We start from the raw sequence: 18,371 nt of genomic DNA, 5'->3' as shown, positions 1-18,371 counted from the left end.
ATGCATGCTCAGTCATGTCTGACTCTCTGTGACCCCGTGGACTATAGCCCATCAGGCTCCTCTGTCCATGGAATTTTCCAGGCAAGAATATTTGAGTGGGCTGCCATTTCCCACTCCAAGGGATCTTCCCAACCCAGGATCTAATCCACATCTCTTGTGTCTCCACAGTGGCAGGCAGATTCTTCACCCCTGAGCCACCTAGGAAGCTGACTAAGACTTGCCAGTAGCTAGAATTAATCCCTACCTGTTTGATGCCAGTCAGCTCTCTTTCACCAAAATATAACACACCCGTATGATCCAGCAATCCCATTCCTGGACATATATCCGAGAAAACCATACTTAGTTACTTTGCAAAACAGAAACAGACTCACAGACTTAGAAAACAAACTTATGGTTACCGAAGGGGAAATGTGTGTGTTGGGGGGGGGGTGGGGATAAATTAAGAGTTTGGAATTAATACATACACACTATTATATAATATAAAGTATATTATCAATAAGGAGGTCAAGGGCTTCCTGGGTAACTCGGCTGGTAAAGAATCTGCCTGTAATGCAGAAGACCCTACTTCGATTCCTGGGTCAGGAAGTTCCCCTGGAGAAGGGATAGGCTACCCATTCCAGTATTCTGGGGCTTCCCTGGTGATTTAGATGGTAAAGAATCCATCTGAAATGCAGGAGACCTGGATTTGATCCCTGGGTTGGGAAGATCCTCTGGAGGTGGGCAAGGCAATCCACTCCAGTACTCTTGCCTGGAGAACCCCCATGGACAGAGGAGCCTGTGGGCTACAGTCCACGGGGTTGCAAAGAGTCAGACACGACTGAGTGACTAAGCTCAAGGAGACTAAAGCTGTGTAACCCTAGGTCTTCATCCTCATGGCCATACGCTGGCGAGGACAGTGACGATGCTGATATAGAGTCCCAGCAAGAAGAGAGCCCTGCAAAGGCATCCGTAACGCAAAGCAATGTGTCCTACGGGTATTGTTTTCAAAAGACAGGCTGAGCATCTGAGCCATCTTCCTGGAGGAGGTAGCCTTTTGAGCTGAGGATGAAAGGACTGGTGGAGTTTCAGCAAGCACAGATTTTGGAAAAAAGCCTTGCTTTATGAACAATCTGAATGGGAAGAAATTGTCCCACCTTGAAATGGTGCCCTCATGGCTTCAGTGAAATTCATCAGCACAGTAGGAGCTTCCCAGTTACCACCTCCCCTCCCCACCCCACATCAATTCCTTTCACACTTTACTTCATTTCTTTTCGGTCTGGAGCCAGTTTCCACATTTTCTTCTTTTACAGGTGCAGATACCTTGTGCCTAACTCTCATAATTAGAGCAAAGGTAAAGAACCATTTCATCCAATCCATTCATCTTGGTCACCCCATTCAGTAATTTACCAAGTCAAGTCTCAGACTCATGGGGGTTATGTTAGAGGCAGACAGAAAATTGAAAATGTATTTCCACTATGTTAAAGAAACAGTCAATTTCAAAATGAATTTCTTTATGAGAAGTAATCAGAATTAGATAAGGATGGAGTGCAAATGCCTGCAGTATTTAGATGGTTGCGATATCAAGGGAGATTAATTATCATCTTAAAATATCACAGGCGATGCTTGCCTAATCTGTTTGCCTGAATTGACCTCTTCTGTACCCATTATGCTTCTCTTTGGTTGAAATGGGCTTTCAAAGGGGCCTTGCACAAACTGGTGCCCCACACACACGACATGATGAACAGAGCGGAGGGGATGGTGATGCTCCTGGTCTGTTGGTTCCTGTCACTGTGGAAAGAAAGATCGTGGGCACTAGAGTCAAACAGAGCAGAATTAAAAACCTGGAAACTCACTTCTCTTTGCCTCATTTTTCTGAGTTGTTGTAACAATTATTTCATTTGGTTGTCCTAAGGACTAAGTGAGAAAATTAATACATTGAAAAGATGTTTCTTTTTTTTTTTTAAGTACAATATCTAACACACACCAGGAACTCAGAAGCATTCTTTTCCACCCTCATTGTTTACACAAATGGATTTCTTTTTAGAAAAAAAAAACCTCAGTGACTTGGGAAGGGGTGGGTGGCATTTTCTTTCCTCTGATAGTTGTAAATAAACATCCAGAGAAAGAACAGAACTCTTAGATGTGGTCCTTTTGAGGATCATTAGAAACAATGGGATGAAGTCATTCTAAGGATTTACAATCTGTAGAAATAATGAGAGTAATTTTCCCAACAAGAGTTCAATGCAAGAGAGTAGAAGAATATGTTAACTGAGTGCTTCTCATAGGTCTTTGATGTTGTTTGGTTGCTAAGTCACTCTTTGCAACCCATGGGTAGTAGCCCACCAGGCTCCTCTGTCCATGGTATCTCCCAAGCAAGAATATTGGGAGGGGGATGCCATTTCCTTCTCCAGGGATCTTCCCAACCCAGAGATCAAATCCACATCTGCAGGCAGATTCTTTACCACTGTGCCACCAGGGAAGCCATCTCATGGGCCAGGTGACATAATTCTGGCAAAATGCTTAATCCTCACAACAGCCTCAAGATACAGACATCATTACGAATGGGCTTCCCAGGTGGTGCAGCGGTAAAGAATCCACCTGCCAATGCAGGAGATGCGGGTCCAATCCCTGGGTTGGGAAGATCCTCTGGAGGAGGAAATGGCTACCCACTTCAGTATTTCTGCCTGGAAAATTCCATGGACAGAGGGGCCCGGCAGTCCATGGGGTCATAAAGAGATGGACACAGCTGAGCACACACTATTACAATCAGGGAGAAAGAGAAACTGCTTTGTCTGGGCACCAATAATCAACAGGCCCATCAGCCCAAAGGAATAAGTCTCCTCTACTCTAATTTTGATGGAGGAAAAAAGGGAAGCAACTCATTGATGATAAAGATGTGGAAAATAACGAATAGGACTCAGAGCCTTAAAAACACAGTAATTATAGAAGAACAAAATGATCAGCAAAATTAAACCTAACCGTCATCTGCCATATATATTAATGACTACCAAAATAGCAGCAATCAAAATTCTCGACCAGCCCAAGCAGCACAGATGACATACTTCAGAACAAAATTATAAGAATCCCAATTATCTCTGATTATGTATGCACAGTAGGAAGTTTGCAATATTGCATACAAAGCGTTGCATGGCAACCACATTTTTTTGTTCAAATACTAAATTAGAGTCTTCAGGAAATTCTAGCTATGCAGTAATTTTCATTTAAAAATATTAAATATCAGTCACCTTTAAAACTAATTTTGGAAGTTTTAAACTAAACTAAATTAAATTTTTTAAACTAAACATTGGCCATAAGCATGTTAAAATATTAGTTGCTGGAAAAATATGTCGATGACTGACTGATAAGAGACATAGTTAAGGCGTCCATTTTTGGATTTTTTTTTTTTTTTGCATTGCATAGGAGGATCTCATGGTCTTTTGGTAGACATTCATGAAATCACCTATGCTTCTACTGATAAAACCATGGTTTTAGAGTAAACACACAGTGTATCTCTCTCATTTCCTTCTTCATGTCATCTGGTCTCACTCAGATAGGATTGGATGTCAGCTGGGACTCTCACATTTGTTTCTAGATTGAGACCTGGTTCCTTCCCTGATGTCCACACAATTTCCTAACAGCTACACTCTGAAGTCATTTCGGTTTTAGTCCTAGCCAGGTCCATTATCCATCATTCTTACACTTCCCTGAGACAGACTGGAGGTCAGGTTCTCAGACTCCGTATAAGCCAAATGATCTTAAACTAGTTTCTTAATCTCTCTGCCTCAGGGTTCTCATCTGTAAAATCAGGAAAATGGCAAGGACACCCAGTTCACAGTGCTCCTGGGAGGATGAAGTGACCTCCACAAGATGAATGAGAAGGATTCTCAGATAGTGTATTCAGGATGAATGCAATTTCTGGGGGAGGAGAAAAGAAAGAACATTTCAGCAGCAAACAGAAGGTAGAACAACACAGAGACTCCTGTTGGAAATGTAGTTCACAATTTCCTGAGATGATCAGCAGGTAAGTGAAGACAAAATTCTGTACAGAATCATGTGCTGTATGGAATATTAAATGATACTCATGTTTGCTTTGTTCGCATTTCTCAAGGGATATTCACAGCTATTTAAGTATAAAGCATGGAATAGTTTATTCTTCCAAAATTGACAAAAAATTAGGAATTATTTCCAAAAAAACAAAAAACCCAAAACAAAACTTGGAGAGGTGAATTAACTTGCCCAAGTTAACAAAGCAAAACAGAAACAACAATAAAAAAACATCAATAGTGCTCAGAAATCAAGCATGTTCAGATTCAAAATAACTGCTTACTCGATCATGCCTCTGTAAGCCGCAGGGTTTGAACTGAAAAAAAAAATTAGGTGATGATAAAGAGAGGACTATATTTTTAACATAATAAATGAGGTACTAACCAGAGTTTTGAAATGACTGGACTGTAAACTGCATTGGGACAAGTACTACAGTTTTCGTTCTAATATTTATTTAATGACTTTTTTGTCACTAGACTTTAAGTCAAATAAAAGTCACAGTCAAGCTTGATTATGCCATTTGGTTCCCAGCCTATAGTAGGTGTTCTATAAATGTGCTAAATTAATAAGTAACAGAAGAGATGACCCAGTATAAGTGCTAAATAAATGAATATTACATTAAACTGAGCTGATAATTTTAAGTGAATTAGCAGGGAGATTGGGCTTCCCTGGTTGCTCAGATGGTGAAGAATCTGCCTGCTATGCAGGAGACCTGGTTTCAACCCCTGGGTTGGGAAGATCCCCTGAAGAAGGGAATGGCAACCCACTCTAGTATTCTTGCCTGGGAAATCCCATTGAAACAGGAACCTGATGGTCTACTGTCCATAGGATCACAAAGAGTCAGACACAATTGAATGACTAACACTAAGATAAGAGATAAAGATGGAAGAAAGACAGACAAAAATTATTGGATATATTCTAGATCTTGGTTTGGATGGTAGATATAGGTTTGTTCATTTTGTTATTTATACAAATCATATATATGTATACATTATATATATACATATATATGTATATATATATACTACTGCATCATTTTAAAAACAGAGGAAGTTTGAAAGAGTGAGCAACATCAAAGAGATCTGCACTACCACTGTAGTGCCATGAACCTGGAGTTTGATTAGCTTGACTCTTTCAATAAAAAATAGAGGAGAAGAATATGATATTCTATTTATTTTTTAAAGTTGTACCTTTGTTGAACCTTATAGCATTAGACATTTCTGAGTCCCTGCTATGTGTGAAAGTATTCTCTGAGATCTAGGTACCTAAATATGATTATGTTGCTAATTATAAAAATGGGGGAGGACTACACTGGCTCTGTGACTAGAGAGATATGGGGGTAGCAAGAATTCAATGAGTAAAATTCAGTAGAGGTGGAAAGTGTTTGTTGCTCAGTCGTGTCCAGCTCTTTGCAGCCCTGTGGACTGTAGTCTGCCAGGCTTCTCTGTCCATGGGATTCTCCAGGCAAGAATACTGGAGTGGATTGCCATTTCCTTCTCCAGTGGATCTTCCTGACCCAGGGACTGAACCCAGGTCTCCTGCATTGCATGCAGAAGTGAAGGAGAAAAGTCATTAGGAAACATTTACAGAGAACGTTGCTATATAATCTGGTTGACCAAGGTCTGGGTGCCATCTTTAAAGAAGTAGACATTTTTCCACAACACTATTTGCCAGGATGAAAATGCATATTTTAAATATTTCCTTGTTATATATGAATATATTCTCAAGCAACTTATCCTATAAATGGGACTTCTCCTTTCTCTATTGCAATCCATCCTAAAACAAGTTCTCTTAGTTATATTCAGGATGGAGTGATGGTCCACAGTCCTTTCAGAGGCAGGTCTTTGTAGAAATCTCTGACACTTAGGCCTGAAGGCAAGACAGCTTCATTGAGATAATTTGGGGAGTTCATTTAATGTGAATTTTCATTATTGATTTATGAAGCTCTCTTGCTGGTATAAAAGAAAAGAAAGGAAAAATACTCCACTGTAAGTATCTCTATAAAACCTACATATCATCCCAAGTGGCCATAGTTTGGTTACTTCTCTATAGATGCCCTTGGGTTTCCCTGGTGCCTCAGTTGGTAAAGAATCCGCCTGCAGCACAGCAGACTTGAGTTCAATCACCGAGTTGGGAAGATCCCCTGGAGAAGGAAATGGCAACCCACTGCAGTATTCTTGCCTGGGAAATCCCATGGACAGAGGAACTTGACAGGCTACAGTCCATGGGGTCACAATGAGCCAGACACAGCTTAGCCACTAAACCACCAATACCACAATACATGCCCTTAGAATGGTGATGGAAGTCATCTGGCATTTGCCCTCAAAATTGGCAGCTCTGACTTTATTCACCCATTAAGCATAATGTATCAGAATGTTTATATTATCCCAAATCTTTCTCTCTCCATCTCCCCTTCAAAGATGAGCAAAACCTCACTAGGTATTTGCAGGCATGGTGCCCAGAGAAAGCTGTGCCTCACTGTTTTCTGGTCTATAATTACTTCTGTAACTCTGTAGTTACAACACTTTTTAACACCTGTTATGTTCTTATCAATTCTCTCAGTGGACTGAAAGCTGTTAAACACCATCCTTTTCATTTTTGTTTCTCCAAGCCCTAGCATTGAACCTAGAAGTCTCAATCAACATTCTTTCAAGAGCAATTTTCATTACTCCATACAAACTAATCAACACATGCAGGAAATTGTAAAATAAACAAATTTTGCCAAAGACTAATGGGTTGTAGGGAAATCCATTATTTTAGTAATGGTTTCTATCTGCATTAACAAAATACAAGATTATTGGTTTGCATTGTACTATGAACTGTTATCTACAGAAAAGAAACCTAGTTGAACAGCATCTTTTGATCTTTTCTGACTTGAAATTAATGAGAACATCAATTAATTAGGACTATTGTATATTGTATATTGAATAAACAATATCCAAAGTGTGTATTTGAATCTGATATTCAGACTTTACTAAATATTTACTTGAAATTCTTCATCAGGAATGCATTCAGAGATACACGTAGATCACAGGCTTTAAACAGAAGAAAACATTGAAACTGGTGCCAGGAGTTCAATATTCTTTGTTTAAAAGAATATTGAATTAAGAATGAAACTGGACTTATTTCAAATTAAATATTGAAATAAGAATTAAACTGGACTTCAATATTCTTTGTTTTAAAAAACTTCAGCAAGGTATCTTATCTCTCTAGTTATTGTTCACCCCCTCAATCACATATTATGTATAACTTTAATGAGTATACATCTACAAAATACCAGGTATTGGGCTGGGAAAATACCATTATCGGAATTTGGATAAATGACTTTTATAATGTTGACATATCATAATTTACAGAGACAGCATTTTCAAGGTTTATCTTATGTAATGTCATAGCACATCTATACATATAGTAATATTACTATCTGCACTTCATCATGAAGCAAACAGACCCAAAAGACTAAATGACTTTCCCACTATCATGTTGATTTCATGCCAGAGCTGGGGCTTGAACTCAAGTCTCATAAAGAACAGTTCTGTTGTTTATTTTTTATGGTATTTGTGGATGCTTTCCAAAATTTCATGTTATCTAGTCACTTATTTCATCATTCCTCTTTCTTTCCTTCTTTCCTCCCTCCCTCCCTTCCTTCCCTCCTTCTAGAATATTTATTGAGCATCTACTTTATTTTAGAACTTCTGTTAGAAATCCATCATCATTCAACGACTCAAAAAATGCTTGTTGAGAATTAATAGGAACACTGCTGGCCATCACTTGCATACATACACAAAATAATATAAATTCAGAAAAAAAAAAGAAAACCATTTATCTCCCAGAATATTAAAAAATAGACACTATAAAGCAGTAGTCTGGGGGCAAAAAATAATGATTTAAAAAGTGCTTTCATTCAAAATGATAGTGCCTGATAGAAGATGCTCTTGGGGAAATAACTTGTACTATGTTGAGTTCCATTTTGAAAATAATGAGCAGTGATATGAAAGTTCTTATGTTTTTACTTTGCTACTTGAGAAAAAATAGCAGGCAAATATGAAAAGGCAACATTAGTTCTCTGCTAGCTGTTTTTCAGTTTTTTTTACCAAAAAAATTATTAATTTTATATGGTTTTGTTTTCATACTCACAAGTAATATTGCACATAAGCTTTCAGAAATTTAAGGAAAATCAGAAAAGTGCAAAGATGGAAACAGAATTTCCTTTATACTTAAAAACAAAAATAACTACTGATCATTTCCTATCCTTTTTACTTCAGTCATTTATCTATGCATATGGTGGCTTTATTTATACTATTATAGTTTGCAAAGTCCATGTCAAATAGATGGGGAAACAGTGACAGATTTTATTTTCTTGGGCTGCAAAATCACTGCAGATGGTAACTGCAGCCATGAAATTAAAAGACATTTGCTCCTTGGAAGAAAAGCTCTGACAAACCTAGACAGCATATTAAAAAGCACAGACATTACTTTGCCAACAAAGGTCTGTCTAATCAAAGCTATGGGTTTTCCACTAGCCATGTATGGATGTGAGAGTTGGATCATAAAGAAGGCTCAGTGACAAAGAATTAATGTTTTTGAACTGTGGTGTATGAGAAGACTCTTGAGAGTCCCTTGGACTGCAAGGAGATCAAACCAGTCAGTCCTAAAGGAAATAAGTCCTGAATATTCATTGAAAGGACTAATGCTTAAGTGAGGCGCCAATACTTTGGTCACCTGATGCAAAGAACTGACTCATTAAAAAAGACCCTGATGCTGGGAAAGATTGAAGGCAGGAGGAAAAGAGGATGATAGAGGATGAGACGGTTGGATGGCATCACCGACTCGATTGACGTGAGTTTGAGCAAGCTCCAGGAGTTGGTGAGGGACAGGGAAGCTTGGCATGCTGCAGTCCATGGGGTTGCAAAGAGTTGGACACGACTGATCGACTGAACCACAACAACGTTTGCAAAGTTAGTATCATGTTCTATGGTTGCATGTGTGCTAAGTCAGCGCAGTCGTGTATGACTCTTTGCGACTCTATGGACTGTAGCCCGCCAGGCTCCTCTGTCCACGGGATTCTTCAGGCAAGAATACTGGAGCGGGTTGCCATTTCTTCCTCCAGGAATCTTCCTGACCCAGGGATAGAACCCTTGTCTCTCACGTCCTCTGTGTTGGCAGGTGGGTTCTTTACCACTAGCACTACCTGGAAAGCCCCATCATATCCTGTACTACTTCTAAACTGCTCTTTCCCATTGAATACTATGAGTTTTAAAGACTGTTTCTGCTATGATTTGTCTCAGGAGGAACCTGAAGTAGTCTCCCCTGTCTCAGTGAGCTGGCTTTACTGGGCTCTGGGCTGCAGTTCTGGAAACGCATGCTCTAGTTTCAAGTCTGCCAAAATGCGTGTTGTCCTGGGCCAGTCCCTTCTTCTCTTTAGACACCCATCTCATCGTCTGTATAAGAAAGAAATTGGAATTGGATGATGTGGCATTCAAGTGCTAGTATTCTAGAATTTTCTAACCCTCCACCAGTGCAAAGCCTACCATCCGTGCCTCAGTGGAGTCTGGGAACCTCTGGGGAGTGCAGGACTCCACCCCCTGGTGATGCTTAAAAGTGCAAAATGGCGGCCAGACTTCCGCGTTCTGTCCTGAGCATTCCTTGCAGCTGCTCTGGCTCACCGGCAGGGGGAGACATGCGTCTTCTCGCTGAAGTTGAACCCTTTGGCTCATAACTCAGTCAATCCATAGCAGCAAGTGAATTCTCTCTAGAAGAATGGTTATCAGTAGATTTGACCACCCTTCCATCTTCTGCCTTTGTTTTTGAAGTGCCTATGACTATCTTCCTAAAGTCTTATAAGAGGAACAAAAATCTCCATTTGGTGAGTTGGAACTATACATGGCTTTCTTCCTTCAAGGTCATGTATAGTTGCCTACAGAAGGGGCTCATCGTCAAAAAGTCCAAACTAAATACTGTTCCCACCAACATCTCTGTGGCTTAGAGCAAGTCGATTAGTCTCCAGAAGGGCAGTATCCTTCCAAGGGCGCAGCACAAGTTTGGAGCCCAATGGACGCAGCTCCTGCGTGGGCTGGAGAAATTCACTTACCATCTCTGAGCAGGGCATACGATACTATATTATAACAAAATGTGGGCTAAATTAATTGTCATTATGATTTTACTAGTGTTGTCCTTCTATTTACAGTGTCTTCCAGGGACTTTGTGACGTAGCCCCCCAATCTCTCTGATCTGCCTTCTACCCATTTCCCATTGCCTCACTCATTTTAGCTACTCTAGCCTCTTACCTGACTTGCTATTCTTCAGACCTTCTGGTGAGATTGGTCTTTCTCCAGATCTACAGGGACTTCTTTTCTTTAATGCCTTGCTATTATTATATTATCCTCAAAGGCCCTCTGTAATGATGCTTCTCACCAACCCCAGCCATCATATAACACTCTCTCTCATGACTCATTAAAATTTTTCATCTTTGCACGTATTCAAAAATAGCTTTTGATGCTAAGTACGTATGTCTGTTTTGCTTGTTTCTTTGCTGACTCTCTTCCTGCCCAGTAGAGCAAAGGCTCCGTCAGCAAAGGAAGCCCATGTGTTGTATTCCCTTCTGTATTTACTAAGCTCAGCATGGTGCCTGACTCAAAGGAGATGCTCAAAAAAAATTTGGTGAATAAATGCATGAGGGAGGAAAGGATACCAAGAAAGGAGGGAGAAAACAAAATTGGAGAAAGATCACAAGGTGAGGATTAAACATCTATTTTAAGGATGTATAAGATAATCCATGAAGAACTTCCCTGGTATTTCTGTCTGAAAACTAGGGAGTGTTCACCCAGGCTTCTAGACTGTGGGATTCTGATGTGTCCTGAAGCATCCTATGGCAAGCATGACCTTCTGTTTTGAGATAATGTTAATCTTAAAAGTGTGTTTCATTTTGCATTATAATTATTTGCACATCTATTTGTTGCGATACTTTAAAATACACTCACTTACTGTCAATAACACAATGTTACAGATTCTCAGCCTCTGTTCTGGGGACACCTCCTGTGACTGGAGTTCTCTCCTCTTTCCGCAGCTGGGGAAGTCCATCTGCAGGATGAAAATCAACGAAGGTCTCCAGACAGGGGTTTTCTGTAAAGTGCACGCCCAGTAATAAGCTTTCTCTAAATAACAATTGTGTTAGTGAAGGCAATGGATTGGAGGACAGAAAGATAATCCTGTGAACTGGATCTCTTTTCAACCACCATTTGTCAGATGTCCATAAATAGAGAAAAAGAATGCTGACATAATATTTCTCAATCACTGAAGGATATTTTTTTTTAAAGCAAATGCTTCTTTTACACATAGGCTTAACACTTAAACACTGTTAAAATTCTCTCATTTTTATCTGAAATATTTGAATATAGTCTCCTGTATTCATAAATATGCCTAATCATTAAGGGCATTTGCCCCTTAGTGCTTTAAAGATAACTTGGGTGAGGGGTTACGGTGGCTGGATCAGACCCCTGGCACAGACTCTGTAAGGGCCTCAAAAAAGTACACCTTTTGGCTCTGGGGTTTTTGGTCTTCTTTCAAGCCTCAGAAATAAATATTTCTAAGAATTTTCTTACATAATTTCATAAGCTGTCAGCAGAGTAGAAAGTATTTTGTCACTTCCACAGTCTTAGAACTGGATTTTCCACCAGGCAGTATGGCAGCTTTAGGCCAAGTCAGAGCACAAATGAGGAGTGCAACAGACTCCCAGCCTTTGAAATATGAACCCACAGGCCAAACAGGCAGAGAAGGTCTGAATGGTCTGAATGTCTACACCGACTGTCTCTGGCTACTGTTCCAACATACTGTGATACTCCCTAATGCGTCTGCATCCCACCTCCATCTGGCCATCACAGAGGTCGACTGTCTCCAGGTGCTGTGATATTTGCCTGCTAACTTCCTTTTCCCTTCTTTTCCATTCTTCTTCCTGTAACCATTGGATACTCAATTTTCAAAATCGTTGTGGTCTCAGATCCTGCAACTGGACTCCCAGTTAAGAGAAAGGATTACAAATCAATGAGGCATCTACACAACCTCAAAATACCTCTCCATGTAACTCACGCATCAAAGGGGAAACAGTGTCTTTGCATTGGAGAGAGCTGGGAAATATCACCTTAACCAGTTGACCAGAACTACTTCACCAGTGTTGCGAGAAGCTTATATTATATGGCTCCGGGAGGGGAGACATCGACTCCCAGTCAATTATGTTCTGTCTAAAAACATGTAACCCAACTCTATATAAGCAAACATTAGATCTACTAAAACTGAAGGATATTCTACAAAATCATTGCCCTGTACTTTGACCCCCTCCTCCAAAAAACAACCGAGGTCAAGAAAGATAAAGGGTAGGAAGAGTTTCAGATTAAAGAAAACAAAGTTGAATTGACACCCAAATGCATCGTGAGGTCCTGGATTCAATCCTGGACCAAAAACATAGCTGAAAAAAAAAAAAAAAACATTATTGGGATAACTGATGAAGATTAGAACAGATAATAATATTGCATACATAGTAAATTTCCTGATTTTGATCATTGTACTTTGGTTAAGTAAGAGAAGGTTCTTGTTCTTAAAGAATATACAGAAAAACTTTTACATAGCAAAGGGGCATAGCCTTCAAATTATTTTCAAAAGTTTAGATTAAAATATCTGTATACAAAAGCAGCTATAAAAAAAAAAGCAGCTATAAATTATACTATTGGGATAACTGATGAAATCTAATTTGGGTCATGGTTAGACAATGATATTAAGTCAATATTAAATGGCTTCCCTGATGGCTCAGCCAGTAAAGAATCCATCTGCAACACAAGAGACATGGGTTTGATCCCTGGATCAGGAAGATAACCTGGAGGAGGAAATGGCAATCCATGCCAGTATTCTGCCCTGGAGAAGTCCATGGACAGAGGAGCCTGGCGGGCTACAGTCCATGGGTTCACAAAGAGTTGGACACGACTGAGTAATTAACACTTTCAATATTAAATGATTAATTTTTCTGATTTGGGAAGTTGTGTTTTTATATATATTTGGTCCAGTGCCTCCATGTTGCTACACTGGATGTTAAATCACCCCTGTTTGACTTATTCACAACTTATTTGTTAGAAGCACAAGTCTAGCAATTGGATATCCTGCAAATTGTTTGAACTATCCTATCTTGTTAAATCAACATTTAGACAACAAAGAGCAACAGCAATTAAAAAAACAATCAGAAACCATGTACTGATGAGCACTAAGACCTATCTGTGTGATGCCTGGAGTCAGACCCACTCGCTCTGAGATTTTCTGACCATGGAACCAGGTACTTTAGTTTTCTGTGCCTCAGTTGCCCCATCTCTAAAATGGAAATAATAATAGCTACACTAACTACTCTTAAAAGTTGGAGCTGATAATAAACGAGAAGGACAGAAAATAGCACTTGATGATCCATATTGTTACCGTGTTTACTTCCTTACATTCTGTCCTGTGCTGCCCACCTGCCCTTCCAGGCCAGCTTGCCAGCCCTGTCCATGGACAACTTTAGGAATGCAGTTCACAAGCTCTCTTATCCATCAGCTTCTAGGTAGATTTGGAAATAGCAAAGCCCAACACTGGTGTGAGTAGAGGGAGGGCTGGATACTTATCCTATTCTTAAAAAGTCAGTTTAAAAAAAAAAAAAAAAGTCAGTTTTTAGTTGTGACCCTGATCTCCATATAAGCTCCAGTCAGACATCTCCCTTGCATAAGTTCCTGTGACTTTCCACTGGCCTTTTCTAGGAGTGAGAAGAGGGTCCAATGTTACTTTCCCAGAATTTTATTATCCCAGAGTTTTATTAACTCTTGGAGTTTCTCCAGTTTTGCCCAGACCTTTGTCAATGACACTATTATTAAATATTTCTCAATTAACTTGATTGAGAGTGGCATCTATTTCTTGACAAGATTCTGACTGACATGCATTCTATAAGTAAAGATTTTCAGTATTTAATGCATTCATTTATTCATTCACCAAATATTTATTGAATGTCTCTGTCAAACTCTGTTAGAGGTTCTGATTTTGACAGTAAAGTTGTCCTCATCCTTTCTTTTCCCAAAGATGAAAGGTTGGGTGTTCAGTTGCTAAGTCATGGTACTGCAGTTGCCCCATGGACTGCAGCTTGCCAGGCTTCTCTGTCCTCCACGATCTCCCAGAGTTTGCTCAAGTTCATGTCCATTGAGTTGATGATGCTATCTAACTAAAGATACAAACTAACAAAATTTTTTAATAATGTTTTTATACCAAATATACACAATAACCAATGCTGTCTCAGAGAATAATGTGAAGACAAACATATAAATAAGAAATATTGATGTGATGGATAAAAAGCATAATGGAGATGTGAACAGAATATCATGGGGACGGTAGGACTGGGACTGATTGACTCTGGGGTGAGAGGATGTGATAGAGTTGGAAGAGAAGGATTTTATCAGAGAAGTGGAAGGATTCCTTTGCAATAGGAACAGTATGGAGCAAATGGGAATGGTATGTTCAGGTATTGATAAGAACATCAGACACCTGGAGAGTATAGTGTTGGCAAGAGGGGAAGTCGTGTGAGAATTTGTTGGGAAAAGGTTGAGGACATTTAATAAATTATTGAGCATTGTGTGAGCATCAGGAGCTAAGTTAGGTGCTAGAGGTATAACAATGACAAGAAAAATATGATCCCTGACCTCTCTGACCTATAGTCTAGGAGATGAGAGGAAGCAAAAGAATAAATGCAAAGAGTTAAGCAAACAAAAGAACCAACTACAATTACAGGTGATAATTTTCCTATGAATGAAATAACTAAAACTAACTTCAAGCTCAATGGGATGGTTTAGACATGTCTCTGAGGAAGGCTACACTTGCCCCGGGGTCTCTAAGGAGAAGGCATCATCCATGGCAATAACTGGGAGAGGATGCTCTCAGAGAGAAGAGATGGATTCCTACACTGTCTCCCCAGCTCCCAGCAAAGTCTGACACATAGGAAGAGCCCAGGAAGGACCTGCCAAATGTGGACTATTAGGTGACTCTCACCTCTCTGGTACTCTGACTCAAATTTAATATCAAATAAAGGTGCTGATTCCAGGTAAGTAAGAATGCTCTTTCTTACACCCATTGGAACATATTCATCATTTTATGAAATTGTTCAGCCTCCAAAAATATCTATTGAATTAAATTGAATGTCCAAGGTTATTTACCTGTATTGGTTTCCTAGGACAGCTGTGATGAACTACCACAAACCAGGTGGTTTAAACAGCAGAATTTATTCTCTCACAATTCTGGAAGCCAAACGTCTGAAATCAGGATGTCCGCCGGGTTGGTTTGTACTGGAGGCTCTGAGGCAGAATTTGGCCCAGGCTTCCCTTCCAGCTTCTGGAGGAGATTGCTGGCCATCTTTGTCACCCCTTGGTTTGAACAATAGCTGCCTCAGGTCAGTTTCCGCCTCCACCTTCACATGGGTGCTTCCTGAGTCCCTGGTTTCATCTATGTTCAAATTCCCCTCTCATGAGGACAACAGTCATTGTACGAAGCTCCACCCTAACCTAGTACGGCCATTCTATAACTTGATTACATCAGCAAGGGCTCCATTTCAAAGTAGGGTCACGTTCACAAGTACCAGGGGATAGGACTTCAACACATCTTGGTCCTTTTTTTTTTTTTTAGTGAGGGGGAGACTCAATTTAACCCAAAATATCATCCTTTCATATGGCTCCAGTATGGCATGGGTGAAAACTTTGCTAATGCAAGGGTACTTTTAAAAGATATGTCTTTTTATTTCCCCCCCTTTTTTTTAATCTGCTTGAATAAAGACCATATTTCAGTCCCCTTGCCCCATGCTAACATTTTGCACAGCTGGTCTTCATTAAAAATTCATCTAAAAATAGCTCAAGAATTTGATTTGTGGAAGGAGCCTGTTCTGGTACCATAGTTAGAAATGCCAGTCTCTGTTCCCTGCCCTGATGAATCGAAGGCCCTCCCACCTGCGTCCTGTCCCAAGCAACGCAGGGCTCCGAGCCCCTCGGGCTTGCTTGTATCTCCAAGTGGCCTCACATTCAGAATGGCGGGGTTCACTCTGGTGACATCCACCTCTGTATGAGGGTGTTCCTTTCCCTTTTTCCCTTTTGCTTAAGCAGAGGAAGCTGCTAGAGGAGTCTGAGCCCTTGGTTATCCATAACTGCTCACTTATAAGTAAAATGAGGGCTTCCCTTGTGGCTCAGCTGGTAAAGAATCCACCTGCAATGCAGGAGACCTGGGCTCGGTCCCTGGGTTGGGAAGATGCCCTGGAGAAGGGAACCACTACCCACTCCAGTATTCTGGCCTAGAGAACTCCATGGACTGTATAGTCCATGCGGTTGCAAAGAGTTGGACACAACTGAGCAACTTTCACACTTTCCATGATGAAGACTCTCTGGGACATCAGGGTGCACTGAGCTGATGGAGGGAATTCCAGCTGCAGGCAGCTGTGGAGGCAACTGTCTGAAGGATCTCATGTGGCGTTTAATCTCATTTCTCTCCTTCAGCATCAGTAGACCCAGATCTGGTTAGCTAGGAGACTGCTGACTGCATTCTTTTGTAGAAGGGCTTTTTTTTTTTTTCCTATCCCACCCCAACATAGCTCTTTATTATGCAAATGAGCATTGTGGACTTTGTTTGTTTCTGTTTCAGCTAAATTAAAGAATATGTTGGCAGGAGCTGCCTCCTTCCAGCAGTTGTATGCTGCTGATTAATCACACATAATGGGCAGGCAGTGCGTGGGGTAAGGCAATTTCATACCAATCACATCCCATTATTTAAGATCCTTTTGACACATGGCCTCAATTTTATCATGATGCCTGTGGGGTGGGAGGGGAGGAGCAAAAATAGAAAAAGAGACAGGAAGATGAAAGGAAGGGGTATAAAGAAGGTAGAGAGGAGGGGATGGCAGGGAGGGAGACAGAAAAGTAACGCAGACTTAAAGGAATATGAGTGGAAAAGGAAGATGTCACATGAAAGTGGAGGAATACGGTAATGAGATGATCCCTTCATTCAATCATTCAGCAAGCAGCAGCACCCTGAGGACTCCAGGTCTGAAGCCTGAAACAAGTGCACAGATCTGACAGAGGAAACAAATGAAGGGGATGCGTGGGGGCCACTAATGCGAGCCTTGGAAGCAGAGAAAGAGACTCCTTCACTGAGGATGCAGAGCTCCAACGCAGCGATCAGAGGAAGGTCCCCGGCGAGAGAGCCATCTGGGGTGGGGGCGCAGAGTCGGACATGACTGAAGTGACTCAGCAGCAGTAGCAGGACGAGAAAGAAGCACCACTTTGCAGGCTAAGGAGAACCCACATGAGTCCATATTTGCTGTGCTAGACACTAGGCTCAGAGTGTCTGAACATCATCTAGTTCTCATGAACAGCCGTTTGAGTTTGGATTATCATCCCTAGATGAGACACAGAGAGTGTAAGCAACTCAGCTAATGTCACCCAGTTCAGATGTCACAGAGTAATACAGGAGCAGGCCAGGTCTGGATGACTTCCCAAACGGGCTTCTTCACGGATATTCTCTCCAGGGTCTTCCCTAGTTTAGAGTGAACTAAACTTTCTTGTGAGAAAGTCAGGTCGGTGGGCTGGCACTCTGGGGGATTCCAGCCACAGATTCTAGGAGAGCAGGGCACTCAGAGTAAATGCACGTGGAATCAGCGAGGAGGGCGTGATGTCTGGAGCACCGGACCTGCCCTTCCACAGTCTGTGAAAGTGAAAGTGTTAGTCACACAATTGTGTCCAACTCTTGGCGACCCCATGGACTGTAGCCCACCAGGCTCCTCTGTCCATGGAACTATCCAGGCAAGAACACTGGAGTGGGATGCCATTCCACAGCCTAACCCCAGTCTTGTCTTCCCACTGTTAACACCAATGCCCGTTTCCACCCCAAGAAACAGGTTCAAATCTTGTTCATCACCTTCTCAGAAATATCAGATGTCTTGGAGTTCATGGGGTGGGAGGAGCTGCAGGGGGGTGAAAGGTCGGGGCATGCCCCGGAAAAGTGCTGCAAGGCAAATTCCGGAGGCTGGCTAAACTTCCAGGGGCTGGCCCCCTGCAGCCTGGTCCAATCAGGTGCCGACATAGAGCCCTCCGGACACTGACCACCGCTGTAGCCCGCGCTTTCTTCCATATATGAAAAGACCTGGCCTGGACGCCGGCCCAGACTATGAAACCCCTCCCCACCCCTCATACCTTGCAGACTCCCTTTGTCTCCTTACTCACCAGCCCCCGGGAGTTCTGCCCGAGAGCAACGCTTAATAAACGCCTTTACCACCGGTCCTTAGAGGCGGCTTTTTTTCCTCCCGCGGCGTTTTC

The sequence above is a fragment of the Cervus elaphus genome, chromosome 21 (genome assembly GCF_910594005.1).
Source record: "Cervus elaphus chromosome 21, mCerEla1.1, whole genome shotgun sequence".
NCBI lineage: Eukaryota > Metazoa > Chordata > Mammalia > Artiodactyla > Cervidae > Cervus > Cervus elaphus.
This window is presented reverse-complemented; position numbering follows the sequence as displayed.